The sequence below is a fragment of the Rhinoderma darwinii genome (assembly GCF_050947455.1).
Source record: "Rhinoderma darwinii isolate aRhiDar2 chromosome 12 unlocalized genomic scaffold, aRhiDar2.hap1 SUPER_12_unloc_2, whole genome shotgun sequence".
Taxonomy (NCBI): domain Eukaryota; kingdom Metazoa; phylum Chordata; class Amphibia; order Anura; family Rhinodermatidae; genus Rhinoderma; species Rhinoderma darwinii.
The window spans coordinates 524,105-538,486 of record NW_027461873.1 but is presented as its reverse complement, the minus strand read 5'-3'; the positions used below and the strand labels follow the sequence as shown (position 1 = coordinate 538,486).

At 42.6% G+C, this 14,382-nt stretch overlaps 1 long non-coding RNA gene across 1 annotated transcript; it reads right to left on the bottom strand.

Annotated features, from left to right (window-relative positions):
* Positions 1–11,504: 11,504 nt before the first annotated feature.
* LOC142698151 (uncharacterized) lies at positions 11,505–12,768 on the bottom strand. The gene is made up of 3 exons (XR_012865707.1): positions 12,393–12,768; positions 12,105–12,310; positions 11,505–11,618 (listed from the first exon to the last, which is right to left on the bottom strand). It is a non-coding gene; the product is annotated as an uncharacterized LOC142698151 (long non-coding RNA).
* Between the last annotated feature and the right edge of the window lie 1,614 nt (positions 12,769–14,382).

Genomic DNA, 14,382 nt, shown 5'->3' with positions numbered 1-14,382 from the left:
CATTTTGGCCTAAGACTTACATTACGCCTTAAAACTGGTGAGAATGGTGGTGTTCCCATGTTTACATAGGAGCAATGTAGGCCCCAAGATTACAATATTTAGGGTGATTGATATATATTGTAAAAATAAAAAGCACAGAAAAATTACTCTTTTTTTAGGGTATGTTCACAAAAGAAGTGCAAGTCACTTCTTGGGCCGCTTTTGGAGCCGTTTTTCCTAGACAATATTGAAAACAGCTCCAAAAACGGCCGTAAAAAAACGCTGAATACCTTGAAAACAGCTCTGTATTTTCAGATATTTTTGAGTTTGCGTGTGAACATACCCTAATTTCCATCAATGTACAAATTAATAGAAATTAATTACTAACATATACACCATCCAGACATAACATTAAAACCACCTGCCTTGTGTAGTCCTCCTCGTGCTGCCATAATAGCTCTGACCCGTTGGGACATGGATTTCAGAAGATCTTTAAAAGTGTTCTGTGGTATCTGGCACCAAGACGTTAGCAGATCCTTTAACCCCTTCCTGCTCCTTGACGTTCTATTCCATCATGTTATGGCAACAGGAGGCCTAACAATGGCCTCCGGGTTTATCATCTACGGAAGTCTAGTTTGTCCTGCCTTAGGTTTGCTGTCAGTGTATTAGAATAGCGATCAGGGATTCCTGACTTCAAGTCACCTAGTGAGACAAAAAAAAAACAGTTGTAAAAAAAACAACTTTTTTCAATATTAAGTCCTTTATTTAAAAAAACAAATTGTTAATTAATAACTATTTAGTGTGGTATAACCATCTGCCTTACACCACATTTTCTGTAATTTTTTGTTTTTCACTGAATGTATCAACCAAATTTTACCACTAACATAAAGTTCAATGTGTCACCAGAAAACAGTCTCAGAATCACTTGGATAAATAAAGGCATTCCAAAGTTATTACCACATAAAGTGACACATGTCATAGTTACATAGTTACATAGTTAGTACGGCTGAAAAAGACACATGTCCATCAAGTTCAACCAAGGGACGGGAAAAGGGAAGGAAAAAATTTCTACACGTAGGAGCTAATACTTTTTTGTTCTAGGAAATTATCTAACCCTTTTTTAAAGCCATCTACTGTCCCTGCAGTGACCAGCTCCTGCGGTAGGCTATTCCATAGATTCACAGCTCTCACAGTAAAGAAGGCTTGTCGCCTCTGCAGGTTGAACCTTTTTTTCTCCAGACGGAGGGAGTGCCTCCTTGTTTTTTGAGGGGGTTTTACATGGAACAGAATTTCACCATATTTTTTGTATGTGCCATTAATATATTTATATAAATTAATCATGTCCCCCCTTAGTCGTCTTTTTTCAAGGCTAAATAGGTTTAATTCTTTTAATCTTTCCTCATAACTTAAATTCTCCATGCCCCTAATTAGCTTCGTTGCTCTTCTTTGTATTTTTTCCAACTCCAGGGCATCCTTTCTATGAACTGGAGCCCAGAACTGAACTGCATATTCTAGATGAGGCCTCACTAATGCTTTGTAAAGTGGCAATATTACATCCCTGTCCCGTGAGTCCATGCCTCTTTTAATACACGACAATATCCTGCTGGCCTTTGAAGCAGCTGATTGACACTGCATGCTGTTATTTAGTTTATGATTTACAAGTACACCCAGATCCTTCTCATCAAGTGACTCCCCCAGTGTAGCTCCCCCTAGGACATATGATGCTTGCAGGTTGTTCGTACCCAGATGCATAACTTTACATTTATCTACATTAAACTTCATCTGCCAAGTGGATGCCCAAACACTTAGTTTGTTTAAATCTGCCTGCAATTCATGAACATCTTCCATATACTGAACTATATTACATAGCTTGGTGTCATCTGCAAACATAGAAATAGTGCTATTAATCCCCTGCTCTATATCATTAATAAATAAGTTGAATAATAGTGGTCACAGCACTGAACCCTGGGGTACACCACTTATAACCGGGGACCATTCAGAGAAGGAATCATTGACCACAACTCTCTGGATAAGGTCCTTGAGCCAATTCTCAATCCAATTACAAACTATATTTTCTAAACCTATAGTCCTTAATTTACCCATTAGGCGTCTATGGGGGACAGTGTCAAATGCCTTTGCAAAGTCCAAAAACACTAAATCCACAGCGGCCCCTGTGTCTAGGCTTCTGCTCACCTCTTCATATAAACACTATATCCACAGCGGCCCCTCTGTCTAGGCTTCTGCTCACCTCTTCATATAAACACTATATCCACAGTGGCCCCTGTGTCTAGACTTCTGCTCACCTCTTCATAAAAACAGATTAGGTTAGTTTGACAACTTCTGTCCTTAGTAAAACCGTGCTGGCTGTCACTTATAATGCTATTTTTTGTCACATAATCCTGTATATAGTCCCTCAATAGCCCCTCAAACATTTTCCCCACGATGGATGTTAAGCTTACTGGTCTATAATTACCCGGGGAAGACCTAGAGCCCTTTTTGAAAATAGGCACCACATTTGCGCTGCACCAGTCCCTTGGCACTATACCAGTCACTAGAGATTCTCTGAATATTATGAAAAGGGGGACAGAAATAACTGAACTAAGCACTTTAAGAATTCTAGGGTGTATCCCATCTGGTCCCGGGGCCTTGTGCACATTTATTTTATTTAATTTAGCTTGGACCATCTCTACATTCATCCAATTCCGTATATCAACTGATATATTAACAGCACTGGCAGCGGCTACATCAGCTGCTCTTTCTTCAGTTGTATATACAGAGCTAAAGAACCCATTTAGTAACTCTGCCTTCTCTTGATCCCCTGTGATCAACTCCCCATTACCATTATCTAGGGGTCCTACATGTTCAGACCTTGGCTTTTTAGCATTTATATACTTGAAGAATTTTTTGGGATTTGTTTTACTATCCTTGGCCACCTGCCTTTCATTTTGTATTTTTGCTAATTTTATTACATTTTTACAGATTTTATTAAGCTCTTTATATTTTACAAAGGCTTCAGACGTACCCTCAGATTTGTATTTTTTAAATGCCCTTTTTTTGTCATGTATTGCCCCTTTCACAGAAGGTGTAAGCCATGTGGGGTTTAATTTGAGTCGTTTATACTTGTTACCTATAGGAATACATTTTGCACTATAATAACCCAAAGTAGATTTGAAAATCTCCCATTTATCATTTGTCCCATTATTTGACATTAGTTCTTCCCAGTCTATATCCTGAATTGCCGCCTTCATCCTGGGGAAATTGGCTTTCTTAAAATTAAATGTTTTTGCCCTCCCAGCCTGTGTTTGTTTTTTACAGTATAGGTAAATGTAACTATATTGTGATCACTGTTACCGAGGTTTTCACGAACATTGACGTTCCCAACAAGATCTGCATTATTAGAAATGACCAGATCCAACAGAGCTTCACCTCTAGTTGGGTCTTCCACAAACTGGCCCATAAAATTTTCCTGCAACAGGTTGAGGAAATGTCTCCCCTTAGATAATGTCAGATTAGACAAATGGGCTCTGAGCCTTAAGGCCCAACCTAGGCTTCGTCATTAAGGGGTTAAGTCCTGTAAGTTGTGAGTAGGGGTCTCCATGGATTGGATTTGTTTTTCCAGCACATCTCACAGATGATTGATTGAATTAAGAATATGGAGGCCAGGTCAACACCTTGAACTCTTTGCCATGTTCCTCACATCAGTCCTGAACGATTTTTGCAGTGTGGCGGGGGCATTATCCTGCTGTAAGACAGCACTGACATTAAAGAATACCTTTACCATGAAGAGGTGGATTTGTCTGTAGCAATGTTTAGGTAGGTGGTCTGTGACAAAAAACAGTATGGGAATATCAAAATAACCACCATAAATTCCCCATAGAAAATTGTGCCATAATCTGTCAAATCAGATGAAATTCTAGTGTTGGGTCCCAGTGACTCCAACTGAGGGGCTTGCATTTAAAAAAAATAAAAAAATCATTATTAGTTTTTAGCATTGGATAAAGCAAAGGAGAAACAACAGGAACCTCTCAGAGGAACCTCTCAGAGAGCGGCGCTGTGCTCCGTATACTGCACGAGCAGTAGTACAGCGAGTACATAGAGTACAGCGGGGCCGATCATATGACGAAGAGTCGTGTCGTCACCAAAGAAGACTGTACAACTAGACTTCCGGTTCCTCATCAGCGCTATAAAAATCTATGAAAATCTCAGAAACAGCACCAAGGGGGACGGGAATGTATATTAGCGAGTTTACTCACATGTAGCATCTATGGCCAGGGGCCGTCGGTTCCACTCACCTCCTGACGCCCACAGCCATGGATCTGTGAGCGCTGGTCCCCATCTCACTTCCGCTCCGGTCCGCCAGTGTGACGAATGGAAGACAGCATTTAACACCCGTGACGGGCACTACAAATACGTAGTGATGCCCTTCGGACTGTGTAACGCTCCCGCAGTGTTTCAGGAACTCGTTAATGATATCTTCCGAGATCTCCTCTATATCTGTGTTGTTGTTTATCTCGATGATATTTTGATTTTCTCCCCAAGCTGATATTTATACGCCAAGCTGGAGAAGTGCGTCTTTGAGAGGAGTTCTCTGCACTTCCTGGGCTACATCATATCGGATCAAGGTCTCAAGATGGATCCTGAGAAAGTGAGAGCTGTCCTGGAGTGGCCACGTCCTCAAGGTCTGAGGTCCATACAGCGTTTCCTGGGATTTGCCAATTTCTACCGGCAGTTTATCCCAAACGTCTCATCGCTGACATCTCCTATTTCCACCCTTACCAAGAACGATGTGAACGCCATGGTGTGGACCCCAGAGGCAGAGTCCACATTTTTTAGTCTCAAAAAAGCCTTTACTTCTGCCTCAATCCTCTATCATCCTGACGTATATATACAGTTTTCTTTGGAGGTGGACGCCTCTTATGTTGGTGCAGGCGCACTTCTGTTCCAGAGGAGCCCCAAAGGAAAGGCAGTAGTATGTGGCTACTACTCGAGACTTTTTTCTTCTGCAGAGCGCATTTACTCTGTTGGGGATCAGGAGCTACTGGCCATCAAATTGGCTCTGGAGAAGTAGAGCCATCTGCTGGAGGGCGCAGCTCACCCCATCCTAATCTACACCGACCACATGAACCTCACCTACCTTCAGTCCGCTCAACGACTAAATCCCTGTCACGCAGAGTGGCCGCTGACAGGAATGTGAGGGCCGATGCCCTGTCCAGGTCATTTGAAACGGATAACACGGTGGAGTCTCTTCAAACTATTATAGACCTGTCCTGCATTATCACTGCCAATCCTTTGCAGGTTAGAGACATCCCTCCGGGGAGGACTTTTGTTCGATTAGCAGGCAGGAGAAGAATTCTCCGATGGGGACACAGTTCTAAACTGGCTGGGCACCCTGGTGTTTGTAAAACCCGAGACCTGATTGCTCGTCACTTTTGGTGGCCCACGCTGCCCAAGGATGTTGTGGACTTTGTCTCTTCTTGCACGGTGTGTGCTTCTAACAAGGTTACTAATTCCAAGCCTGCCGGCCTCCATCAACCTGTGCCTATACCCAATGCCACCTTGCAGCACATTGTGATGGACTTTGTCACTGACCTTCCTCCCTCAGCAGGATGCAACACTGTCTGGGTGGTGGTGGACCGGTTCTCGAAGATGGCACAATTTATCCCGCTGACCGGCCTACCTTCTGTTCCCCGAATGGCGAATCTCTTCATCCAGCACATCTACCGCTTGCATGGCTTGCCCTTCACATTGTGTCTGATCGGGGGTTTCAGTTTACCTCGAGGTTCTGGAGGGCTCTCTGTAAACTCCTGGATGTGATATTGGACTTTTCCACAGCCTATCACCCCCGGTCCAATGGGCAAGTCGAGAGGATCAACCAGATCATGGAGAATTATCTCCGTCACTTCATTTCCTTACAGCATGATAACTGGGTACAGCTTCTTCCTTGAGCCGAGTTCTCGTACAACAACCACACAAGCGAGTCCACCACTTCCACTCCGTTTTACATTGTATACGGTCAACATCCTAGAGTCCCTCTTCCAGTGTCTACTACTTCTCAGGTACCCGCTGCTGACTCTGCATTTGGGGACTTCCTGTAAATTTGGCAACAGATCCGGGCATGAAGCGAAAAGCGGATACAAGAAGAGAGCCGCCGCAGTATTTTCCAAGTACCAAAGTCTGGCTGTCCTCATGGAACATTCGTTTGAGGGTGCCTTCATACAAGTTTGCTCCCAGGTTTCTCTGTCCTTTTGAGATTCGGCAACAGATTAACCCTGTCTCCTATAAACTGCTGCTGCCTCCTACCCTCAGAATCCCCAACTCCTTTCATGTGTCCCTCCTGAAACCAGTGGTCCTGAACTGCTACAGCAAGACTTCCTGTTCCACAACTGCTCCCAGCGGTTCTTCTGATGTGTTCGAGGTGAGGGAGATCCTGGACTGCAAGAGGGTAGGAGGAAGGACTTTCTATTTGGTGGACTGGAGAGGCTTTAGTCCTGAGGAGAGGTCCTGGGAGCCGGAGGAGAACCTTGATGCCTCTGCTCTTAAGAAGCTCCTCTCGCTCTAGTCCCAAGAAGAGGGGGCGTAAGAGGGGGGATACTGTAGCGTCCAGGGCCATCGGGTCCACTCACCTGACGCCCGCAGCCATGGATCTGTGAGCGCTGGTTCTCATCTCCTTCCCAGGAGACGCCAGCGCTCACTTCTGCTACGATCTGCTCTGTCCCGTAGGGTGCGCGCGCACGCTCGTGCCCTCTCTTAAAGGGCCAGCGCACGCACATGTAGGAAATCACCATCATCAACACACATGATTTCCTGGACTATAAGAAGGGCCCAACCCATCTGATCCTTGCCTGAGCATTGTTAGTATACCCCAAGTCTGTCTTTCACTTCAGAGACTGTGCACGCGTGCACACAGCTCTATGCCCTGGCTGTTGCTAACAGCCATGGGCACTGGGCAGAATGTCAGGGGTCAATCTTTTGGCCCCTGAACATGTGATCGCTGTGACAACCAATCACAGCGATCACATGCATTTCTGCATAGAAAACAGTGTGCACTCGATCGCGTGCACACAGCCCTGTGCCCACGCTGTTACCAACAGCTCTGGGCACTGGGCAGAGTATCAGGGACCAATCTGATGGTCCCTGAACATGTGGTCACTGTGAAAACCTATCACAGCGACCACATTTGTTTTATTTTGACTTTTCTGGCAGTAAATCTCCTGCCTCTTTTCTTCTCCTCAAACATTGTTTCAGTTTGAGGAGAAGAAGAGACTCGGGAGAATTGCTGCCAGAAGAATACAGTTACAGTTACAAAAAAATACAGTTAGACTCATAAAACATTCTCTGTATAGATAGATTTCTATCTATCTATACAATCTATCTATCCATCTATCTTTTTTTCTATCTACCTTTCTTTCTTTTATTCTATTAGAATAGGCAGGTAGGGAGTATATAATTATATATATATCCACATATATATATAATTAATATAGCAATAGCGGTTTATTTTTTGTTAGCGGTAGTGTAGATATATATAGCAGTTAGTTTGTGTGTTTTATAGAAAAAAAAATAATAATTTGTTTAGTTAGTGTTAGTTACGTTATGGCGAGGAAGTTGTTTAGCGACAAGGAGGCATACGCCATGCTGTGGTCTGAGTCGGAGACCGCATCAGAGATGGCGTCCGAGATGGAACCTGTTTTAGGTAGTGACGATGACAGCGTCACTTCAGGTTCATCTTCAGGGAACGTTGTCCCTGATGCAGTTGAAACTCCAGAACATGAAAGCGCAGGGCCAAGTAGCGCTGTAGCACAGGACAGCCTGGTCCCTTCAGTCCAGGCTCTTGTATGGGCACCTGCCCCATCTTTTGGGCCTAGAATCCACGGATTTACTGCCACTCCTGGCATAACCGTGGACAATACAAATTTTGTCCAAATGGATTACTTCCATTTATTTATAACGGACGACATCCTAAATCAGATTGTCCACGAAACAAATTTATATGCCACGCAATATATAAGGCAGAAACCTTCATCCACCCATGCCAGAGATTGGACGCCCACCAATTAGCAGGAATTAAAAAAATTTTTGGGGCTCACCCTAAATATGGGTATTGTCAAAAAGCCCTCCATTAGGTCTTACTGGTCAACAAGACCCGCCCAAGCCACCCCAGTATATTCTGCAGTAATGCCCAGGTCTCGTTATGAGACAATAATGAGGTTCCTCCACTTCAATGACAACGCACAGGCCCCCCCAAGTACCGATGCAAACCGGGATCGGTTGTTCAAAATAAGACCGCTAGTAAATTCCCTGAATAATTTATTTCTGCAACTCTACACCCCTGAGCAGAATGTAAGTGTGGACGAATCCCTCCTCAACTTTCATGGCAGACTTAGCTTTCGCCAATATCTACCTTCCAAAAGGGCAAGATATGGCGTTAAGCTCTACAAACTGTGTGAAAGCGGGTCAGGATATACCACCGCCTTCAGGATTTATGAAGGGCGGGACCGCTCAATAAATGTTCCTGGATGCCCCCCTGATCTTTCCACCAGCAGTAAGATCGTGTGGGAGATAATGCAGCCTCTGCTTCACCAGGGGTACCACCTGTACTGTGATCATTTTTATTCCAGTGTGCCCGTTTAGGCATTTGCATGCTGCAAGGACTGGGGCATGTGGTACCATGCGCAAAAACAGAATTGGTTTTCCACAGCAATTAGTGGGGAAGCGCATGGTAAAGGGGGTCTCCTGTGCTTATGCATCTGAAGAATTGCTGGCGGTCAATTTCAGGGATCGCAAAGATGTGTATGTGCTAAGCACGATTCATACCGCAGGAACAGTGGCAGTGAGGGAAAGAGGGGCAACATCGGACAAGCACAAACCAGTGATCGGGTCCGAATATAACAAGTACATGGGGGGGTGGATTTAAGCGACCAGGTTTTACAGCCCTATTTAGTAAAACGCCAAACTAAAACCTGGTACAAAAAAGTGGCCATTTATCTGTTACAGGTGGCAAATCCACAACTCATTTGTGCTCTACAAAAAAAACAGAGGCAGAGACACATACCTGGATTTCCAGGAGAAAATTATTGAGGGCCTCATTTTTGATGTTCAGGACACCCGAGAATGCCCCCAGTCTGAGGATGTCACGCGACTGACTGAAAGACACTTCATCAGTCGGATTCCCCCAACACCAACCAGAAGCAACCCCCAGAAAAAGTGCCGCGTCTGCAGAAAAGACCGGCACCGCAAAGATTCCCGATATTTCTGTCCCTCATGTCCCTTACAACCAGGCCTGGGCATTGAGCCATGTTTTAAAAAATACCACACTGTTCTGCATTATTAGATTTTAGTTAATTCGTTGAAAATATATTTGCCCTACATTACGTTTTTATTTTTCCCCTGATTTTACTCCAAGGGTGGGGGAGGGAATGGGTGGGGGGTGGATGTCATGTTTGCATGTTCTCTAAAGTTCATCTGCTGGAGAGCTCCATTTGCATAAACCTGCAATTTCTTATTTTAGAAAACCCAAAAAAATAAATTCCCATTCTACCCCTAGATGAATATTTTGGGATTTCGGCTTCAAGAGCAGATATTTTGGACGTGTTATAGAAACTCTGTTGAGTTTTGTAAAACCAGCTTTGAAAAAAAGTGATTTGTGAAATAATCTTCTTCTATCGTCCACCCTCCTACTTCTCTATGTGATAATAAGACACACATATTTGGTATCCCCATGCACAGGAGAAGTGGCAGAAAGTGAAAGGAGATTATTTTTGTCCGTGGTCTATGCCGTGTGTGAAAAATGCTGGTATAAACTGACGTATTTGCTAAAAAATTGCTAATTTTATTTTGATCCATCTTATTCAAGAAACTTTCAGAAGAAAACTGGACAGTCTAAAAATATGATAAACCCCTTGAAGGAAACCTTGTGGGGTCTACTTGTGTGAATGAAGTCATTTATGGGGTGATTCTAATGTTTCAGCAGCATTAGGCCCCCCAGAAAACAGTATGCGGCTATAAAGTCAAGTGCAGAATTCCTGGACCAAAAAGCCTCCTTTTATGCCAAGCCCTGGCACATGCCCGCACAGTGAATAAGGCACACATATTTGGTATCCCCATGCACAGGAGAAGTGGCAGAATGTGAAAGGAGATTAATTTTGTCTGTGGTTCATTTTGTGTGGGAAAAAGCTATCATAAACTGACGCAATTGCTAAATTCTTGCATTTTTTTCCAATTTTGCCCACTTTAGAGAAAGAAATAAAAATGATATATACTGACAAATGCCACTAAAACAAAGCCCTATCTGTCCTTTAAGAAGAGTGTAAAATTCAACGATGAACTTTATTCACCTGCAGAGTTATAGTCATCTAAAGAAGCGCAAAGCAAAATTGTCAAATTTGCTCTGGTCATTTAGCTGTAAAACAGCCTAGTCCTTAACCGGTTAAAGGTCTGTGTCCATACATACTGACAGTTTCCAATCATCGCTGACGAAATGCCTTCGTCCGGGGGTGGCGTCTCTCCAGTGGGACCCTCCATTTACATGCACAGCATCCAATCAGGCATGATAGGGGCGTTACTCATCCAGGCAATGTGTTAGCTCGTACTGGCGTCATGCGCCAGGTCTAAAGATGGCCGACGGCACACTCCTGGCCACGCGTCATCCAGGCGGGCGGGGGATCGACGACGGCTGACGTCGCGAAGCCCCGCCCACTGGGATATAGACGCACGAGCAACGAGATAGCCCAGTCACTCCCCCTGGCGTAAGCGCACAGCTGTACATGCCTGGATATATAGGTGGGTATGGATACAGATTAGCCTGACTGGACGATGTCGCAACAAAAGACATAGTATTGATTTATACATTGGATGAAGTACCAAACTGACAGTATGGCGATGGCGTTATGAACTATAATTCTATCATCGGTCATGGTTATATGTCAAGCACATCATTGAGAAATAAATGCATAAAAATAAATAGAGTGAAAATATATATATATTATGTATGATGGTGATATGAAATAAAGTGACCCGAAATTGGTAAAACATTATATGTTGTATGTTTTTATGTGTGATAAAAAAATGAGTAGAACCTATGTATAAAATTGGTTATGTGAATTCATATAGTATAAGTGTACACAAAACTATGTATATACAAAAAAATATAACTATATATCATGAAAAATAAAAAATCTATATATATTAAGTGACATGTATAGATATGCATATTTAGACATATAAATAAATATGCAAGTGCAAAAACGAATAAAAATATAAATAGAAGAGAAATGACATTAGTGAAGAAAAAAGTATACGTACATGGTACAGAAAGATATTCCAAACATGACTGTGTGTGTGAATAAAAGGTGAAAAGCGTGTAACCAATGTGGAAACAAAGAATAATAGAAATATATACAACAGATGCATAAAATATACGCATGTATAAGCTATATATAATAAAAATGCTCATAAAATACATTTAGTGCATTTAATCAAATAAATGTATATTTCTATGCAATCATATAACCAAAATGGATCAATATGCATATTATTGTTATATGAGTCATTATTCGCTATATTAGCCACATGTCTTCATATAAATATTCCTACTTCCGAGGTCACCCAATAAAGTAGCGACACAACTATCTGTAGAGAAACTGAAAAATGGAGGGCAAATTAATAACAATACAAATTAAAATAAAATATATACAACGTACATTTATGTTATAAAGAGTGACCCACTGGAGGTCAATGGTCAGAGAAATGGAGCAAAATTCACATTTTCATTTAGTCCAAGTGGACGCAGAGTCCCCAGAGTCCAGATCCACTTTGATTCACACTGAGCCAGTTTTTTTTTATATATCGCCTTTACGAATATTTGGTTCGATGCAATCAATGCCCCTAACTTTCAATTTCGTCGGGTCACATGCATGGTGTGTCTTAAAGTGTGTCTACAGCTTTTAAAGTTTCTAATGTTTCAATGGCCCCCGCTCCCATGATGTCTCTTACATGTTCTCTAACCCGGATCTTAAATTCTCTGGATGTGAGACCAATATATATTTTGGGGTATGGGCATGTAGCATAGTAAACTACTGCTTTTGTTGAACACGAAATTGAATGCGTAATGGTAAAGGTTTTCTTACCTGCTGAATAAGAAAAAGAGGTCGCCCTCTCAATGTTGGGGCACGCAACACAACTTCCACATGCTCTACAGCCCCATTTTGGGTACCAAATGGGAACTTCAAGTCATTACGTTGATAGTAGCTCTTGACAAGATAGTCTTTGAGGTTTTGTGATCGTCTCGCAGAGATACTTGGGTACTTGGTGATATCTTTTTCTATTGTGGGGTCTGTGAGTAAAATGGGCCAAAATTGTTTAATTATTCCCTTCATTTGAAACCAGCGTGATTGGTAGTTTGTTGTAAATCTTACCTGTACTTCAGACTGGCTTTTCGGTTTAGGGAATAAAAGATTCTCTCTCGGAGTACTTTTGGCACGATAGTACGCTTTTTTGATCGATCTTTTGCTATATCCGCGGGCCAGAAAACGATTAGTGAGGTCATAGGCTTGTTTTTCAAAGACCTCTATAGAGAAACAAATCCTTCTGATCCTGAAGAATTGGCCTGTTGGTACTGCCCATATAGTCTGTTTGGGGTGAGAAGAAGAAGCATGAAGAAAAGAGTTTACCGCAGTGGTTTTACGGAATACATCAGTTTGGAGGAAACCATTAGAGTCCCGTAATAGTTTAATGTCCAAAAATTCTGCTTGATGTTTATTAGAATGATAGGTTAACTTGATATTGAAGTCATTTTTGTTCAAGTCATGTATAAAAGTGGCAAGTGATGCCGGCGTATCTTTCCAGATGAGCAGGATGTCATCAATGTATCGGGACAAAAAAATATGACCTGGTCCATTGAGACACCCTGCCCACCCTGGAAAAGATCCCTCTCCCACAGCCCGAGGAACAAATTGGCATATGAGGGTGCACAGGCCGCCCCCATTGCCGTTCCCTGGAGCTGTAGGTAGAAAGACCAGTTAAAAATGAAAAAGTTGTGAATAAGGGCGAATTCAAGTAAGGTAAGTATAAACTTAGAGAAATTAGTTTCCATGTTTCCTGTGTTGAGAAAGAATTCAGCTGCTTTGAGTCCGTCAGCATGACGTATACTGGTGTATAGCGACTCAACGTCGCAAGTGACTGACAACATATCATCCTCTATATTGATTCCGTCAACCCTTTGCAGAAGATCTGCTGTGTCTCGTACGTATGATGGTAAGCACTCGACAAATCCCTTTAAATTATAGTCAATAAAGTTACAGTTTTTTTCTGTCATATTACCCCTACCTGATATGATGGGCCTTCCTGGAGGAATCTTAGAGTCTTTATGGACTTTAGGTAGTAAGTAGAGGGTTTGGATTGTCGGTTCAACTGGTGTAAGTGCTTTGTAAAGCTCCTTTGTGATGGTGTTGTCAAATAGGGCTTTATTCAATATTTTTAGAGTAAATACAGATAGACCTACAAAATTATTATAATCCCCAGACCTCCCTAAACAAAAACAGACCCCTAAATAATTACAGACCCCAGATCAGACCCCTAAAGAAATGCAGACCCCAGACCAGACCCCTAAATAAATACAGACCCCAGACCAGACCGCTAAATAAATGCAGACCCCAGACCAGACCCCTAAATAAATGCAGACCCCAGACCAGACCCCTAAATAAATACAGACCAAAGACTAGACCCCTAAATGAATACAGACCCCAGACCAGACCCCTAAATAAATACAGACCCCAGACTACACCCCTATATAAATACTGACCCAAGAATATGCCCCTAAATCAATGCAGACCGCAGAACAGACCCCTAAACAAATACAGACCCCAGACTGGACCCCTAAATAAATGCAGACCCCTGACTAGACCTCTAAATAAATGCAGACCCCAGACTAGACCCCTAAATAAATACAGACCCCAGACCAGACTCCTAAATAAATACAGACCCCAGACTAGACCCCTAAATAAATGCAGACCCCAGACTAGACACCTAAATCAATGGAGACCCCAGACCAGACACCTAAATCAATGTAGACCACAGACCAGACCACTAAATAATTACAGACCCCAGACCATATCCCTAAATGAATTCAGACTACAGACCTAACCCCTAAATAAATACAGACCCCAGACTAGACCTCTAAATAAATGCAGACCCCTAAATAAATACAGACCCCAGACCCCTAACAAAATACAGACCCCAGACCAGACCCCTAAATAAATACAGACCCCAGACTAGACCCCTTAATAAATACAGACCCCTAAATATAAACCCAGATTCTATATTTGTTTGGAGTCTTACTGGTGTTTCCGTTTATAATGTGGGGGTACATGTAAGCGGGGCGGAGTATATAAGGGGCATAGTCAGGGG